Source organism: Amphiura filiformis, chromosome 7 (genome assembly GCF_039555335.1).
Source record: "Amphiura filiformis chromosome 7, Afil_fr2py, whole genome shotgun sequence".
Lineage (NCBI taxonomy): Eukaryota > Metazoa > Echinodermata > Ophiuroidea > Amphilepidida > Amphiuridae > Amphiura > Amphiura filiformis.
The window spans coordinates 28,843-34,145 of NC_092634.1; the positions used below are offsets into that span (position 1 = coordinate 28,843).

The 5,303-nt window shown below is 36.7% G+C and overlaps 1 long non-coding RNA gene across 1 annotated transcript; it reads left to right on the plus strand.

Annotated features, from left to right (window-relative positions):
• The first annotated feature begins 290 nt into the window (after window positions 1-290).
• On the plus strand, window positions 291-2,973 carry LOC140156592 (uncharacterized). The gene is made up of 3 exons (XR_011859565.1): window positions 291-482; window positions 831-875; window positions 1,824-2,973. It is a non-coding gene; the product is annotated as an uncharacterized lncRNA (long non-coding RNA).
• The last annotated feature ends 2,330 nt before the right edge of the window (window positions 2,974-5,303 follow it).

Consider the following 5,303-nt stretch of genomic DNA (forward strand, 5'->3'; position numbering starts at 1 on the left):
CACAAGATACGATTCCGACCGCAGCTACATAGTATTTGTCGAAATACTGCGGTATAACGCCAAGCAGTATTGTTTCCTGCAGAAGCAATGGCCCTTTTCAAAACAAAAAGAAAATAGCACATGGAAATGATATCATTGTATAAAAAAACGAAATCAAATAAAATGTAAATGCGTACACCTATAGTCTGAAAGATAGAATAAAAGTTTAAAGTGCTCCGTTTCACCTGCAGGTACAAACCTAGCCAGATTAAACATTGTTCAAAACATCGACAGAAGTGAGATTCTAAGATTATACTATTGTTATGGAGCCCCGTTCCCGATTTCATTATAATCGGATGGAGACACCATGACCTCGTTAACCTAACCTTTTTAACTATTTATGAGTCGGCGCATTGACGACTAAGCCAGCTTGGCAAAGACTGCCCCGCCCTTGTTGAGTCAGTTGATTGCGAGCTGGCTGGTCGACATCACGTCTTTATTTAGTGAGTACATTTTATTCAGAATCAATTTGATTTGTAGTAACTTGAAATAAGAATTAAATATATTGCAAAGAAATTAAATTATTGGTTTCAGCTAGTTCTTTTGTGTTAGATCTCGGTTTCCTCTTTTGGCGTTTAACGTCATAATAAATTGGTGGAGTTATCCGTGGTTTTCTTTTCATTAATTCTTAATCGACAGTACCACCTGTCCGCTTGTTTAAATTTCGCGCGTTTTTGCAGTGAGCTTTGTTCCGTGTACTATCCATTCAGTATTATTATTCAATTCAGTTAACTGCACTATTCATTCATTGCTTGGAAGTATTATTAATATGGGCTATGTTTGTCGTGTAGTACCGGCCAGCTCGCAGTCTACTCAGCATATTTCGGCATATTTGGGTATGTAATTTTATTTATTTTAAATATTGTGTTATACGGGCGTGGCATTATCTTGTAGGCCTTGTTTATCGAAATTATTATACTGGGTATGAGTATAGCCCACAAGAATGTTGGTTATAATTATTTCCATCGTCTGTTGCCACACGTAAATGAAATATAGATGGAAATAATAATTCATTGCAGTGTATTCATTGCTATTTTAGCCGCTTTCCCAGTCTTTTGTTCAGATATTTTGGATAACGCTACGCTTGTTGAACCAATGCCAGAACAAGAGTCACCACCGATAGTCACCATGTCTAAATATGAAGGGCATTTTAAAGAATCGTATTCTGGCAAACCAGAAGAGAATTTAGAATTGTTTTTGGCACGATTTGAATTAAATTCTCAGTTGCGCGATAAAAAAATTAAAAAAAGAGGCCGCCCAAAGACCGCTAGTGCTTCTAGGTCGTTGAAGGTGTTAAAAAGTACTCTTCTTACCTTCTGCATGGTCCAAAGTTCAAAATTGTCACGGATCATCAAGCTTTGTGTTGGATATTTGGAAGAAAACCTGTCACAGGTCGGTTAGCACGTTGGGCTTTGCTACTGCAATCGTATGACTTTGAAATAATTCATAGGCCAGGTAGTACTATTCAAAATGCCGATGCTTTAAGTAGAATACATCAAAATGTATCATTAAGTTCTAGCCAAATTCCTATTGAATTGCCAAGTAATCATAGCAAAGTAGATGTCAAGTCAGGTCAAAGTAAGGATTGGATTCCTTTAAATTGGATTCCATTTGGGTTTGGTTCACTAGATAATGATATTTTTCCTTGCCATACAAAACCAAATGTCAGTACAATTCGTAATCTTAGGTTTCAACAAGGTAAAAGGTTAAGTGACAGAAATGAGGACAAGTTTGAAACTTATATACCCCACATTCATGATAGTGTTAATTTGTCTGATTTTAAGCAGGAACAAAGAAAAGACTCCTTTGCAGCCAAGATGATCAGATACCTTGAGATAGGCGATCTCCCAGATGACAACAAAGAAGCTCGTAATATACTGCTAGAGTCTGAACATTATTTCTTACATGAAGGTGGGTTATTTCATATCTGGTCCACTCCAGCAAAACGTCATTTTCCTGAAAGGACCACTGTACAATTGTATGTACCGTATAGTTACATTGATACAATTTTGAATGCTCATCATGATCAAGCCCTTGCTGCTCATTTTGGATTTCACAAAACTTATGCCAGTATTCGAAAAAGATATTTTTGGAGAGGTATGTACAAAGATATTGATAATTGGATTAGATCATGCGTTTCATGTGCTAGTAGAAAACACCTAAGCATAAAGTAATTGCTCCGTTAATGACCATGGAAGTTCCTGGACCATTTGAGAGAGTAAGTGTCGATATTTTAGGTCCACTTCCTATATCTACTTCAGGCAGTAGATACGTCTTGTGTTTCACGGATCACTGCACAAGGTGGCCAATTTTGGTCCCAATAAAAAATATGGATGCTAGTACTGTAGCTCACTGTTTTTACAAAGAGGTGATATGTAATCATGGTTGTCCAAGGTTTCTTCTAAGTGACAGAGGCACAAATTTCCTGTCAAAGCTGATGCTCGAAGTTTGTCGTATCATGACAACAAATAAACTCAACACCAGTTCATATCATCCTCAGTGTAACGCAGTACAAGAACGTTTTAATGCTGTTATACTAGACACTATTTCTCATTATGTCAATAAGTTTCAAACAGATTGGGATGACTACCTGCCATCAATCCAGTTTGCGTACAGAACCAGTTCTACTGACAACAGCGTAGGATTCAGCCCGTTTTTCTTACTCTACGGAAGAGAAGCAATCTTACCAATGGATGTTGCCTTACTGGAGCCAGAACGTTTAACAGATAGAACCGTGAGAGAACACATCAAGCAACTGGTAACTCAGCTGGAAACGACTAGGGAAATCTCCAAGCATCATCTACAGCAAAATCAACAGACCATGAAAAAGCGGTATGATCAACACGCCACTGATGTCCAATATCAGGTAGGAGACAGTGTATTCATATATTTCCCAGTAACACAACCAGGATTGTCCAAGAAACTGTGCAAACATTGGTGTGGCCCATACTTGATTATAAAACAATCAAGTCCGGTGAATTTTATGGTTAGAAATCTTGAGAACAATAAACTCTTGAAGGCGCCTATACATGCAAATAGAATGAAATTTGCATATAACCGGTATGTTCGCCCTGCAAATAATGAACTTCCTGTAGACCTTCAAGCTCAAGCACCTGTAGCAGTATTGGATGACACAGATCTTCCAAAAGACTCATTTGAGCCCTTACTGGCTAAACAAACTGTCAAAGATTCAGTTATTTTACCTGTGCCGGGATTACCTGCACATAAGAAACAAACTGACAAACTGTATGCAGTAGAAAAAAAGTCATCAGAGGAAAATTCGTCAACGGTAAACTGCATTACCTGATTAAGTGGCAGAACTTTTCAAGCAAGTCTAATTCATGGGAACCTGAAGACCATCTTACTGATGCCACTCTGGACTTTTTGAAGACAAATCCTGTCAGGATAGCAGGAAAAGTGAAATAATTTAAAAAATGCCAAAATATGTTTATTGTGTGTATATATTTATTGGTAATGTCGTGAAAATTTAATGAAATGAAATGATTGCCTGCAAGAGGTACCGGAATCGGACATGTTATTCAGGCATTTTGTGTGAACATTTAAGAATAATTTGTGATGTCAACTTTCAGTATAAAATTGGCAAAATACGCAGATAAGTTGATTGAATTATGTCAGTATTTCAGAATAAGTTGACATTATGAAGATAAAAGTAATGGAGAAACAAATTATGAGATCAAGAAAATATTTGACTCAAGAAAATGTATGTTTCTGAAATGTATGTTATATTGTATTATGTATTGTAAATCATGTTATTGCAAGCTTGCTAATCAATTGTTTGTTTTGTTCTTTATTGAGTTTTATACAGAATGGAATTCAGAGGGTACCCTCCCCATGACCTTAGGATCTTCTAGTTCTTTCATCTTACTGGACTTGACGACAGCTACTTGTTCGATTAGCGGAGTATGCATATCCGCGCGGGATGCATATGCTTCTTAGTTAAATGACTCTGTGGAAGGAGAACGGCGACTCTGGTTGCGCGCATTTTGTTATCAAAATTACTAGAGGCCCGTACTCCGGAAGCAAGAGTACCGCTGGTAGGAATATAAGGTCTTGGCAATTCAAACTCAATAGGAATTATTAAATTAAGTAAGTTTCATAAATGATGTCAATTAAAAAGTAAGTGTAGTGTAAAATAATGTGTTGATTAATTTGAAAAAATCAAATCGTATGAGACGATTCAAAAAAAGGGGAGGCGGATGTTATGGAGCCCCGTTCCCGATTTCATTATAATCGGATGGAGACACCATGACCTCGTTACCCTCACCGTTTTAACTATTTATGAGTCGGCGCATTGACGACTAAGCCAGCTTGGCAAAGACTGCCCCGCCCTTGTTGAGTCAGTTGATTGCGAGCTGGCTGGTCGACATCACGTCTTTATTTAGTGAGTACATTTTATTCAGAATCAATTTGATTTGTAGTAACTTGAAATAAGAATTAAATATATTGCAAAGAAATTAAATTATTGGTTTCAGCTAGTTCTTTTGTGTTAGATCTCGGTTTCCTCTTTTGGCGTTTAACGTCATAATACTATTATCATGATAATACAGACTGTAATTATAAAAATTATACAATTGTAATTTCGCTTCTCATAAAAATAATAAAATAAAAGAGATCATGGCAACAATGTTATATGTGCAGTGGAATCAGTAACATATTGGCTTAAGCAGAAAAACTTTACTTTGTTTCTTTACTAGTTCGGACTCCAACGCTCTGCTCAATTAACTAAATCGTCCAGAAAACGAGTTGGTCCACTTTTGACATTTTCGCGCATATCAAAGTTGCATTGCGTAATTATCGACATTCATGATTAGCAATTGCATTTTTGCTTTTCAGAAAAAAAATAACAGTGGTCAAGGCGTAAATGTGATATGCTGTAGAATCAGTAAAATCTTGGCTAACAGAAAAACTTTATTTGGTGTCTTTCCTAGTTCAGGCTCAATCTCAATGCCCAATTTTACTTAATCGCCCCAGCTGGGCCACTTTTTGCCAATTTCGCACATCAAGTTAGTACCGCATAAAATGTACTCTCGTGCTTATCGTTATAGATTTCAGAACAAAAGCAAGGGGGTTTCATGTATTTTTCGTTCACTTAAAGCCATATTATAACATTTTCAAACAAAATAGATTAGCATTTCTTTGCCATAAAATGTTAGCTTTTACTGTCAGATATATCCCTTTTATTTTTGAGCCGAACAACTACACTGTAAATTGGCCAGAACACATGGAACGCGTTCATTAATGTA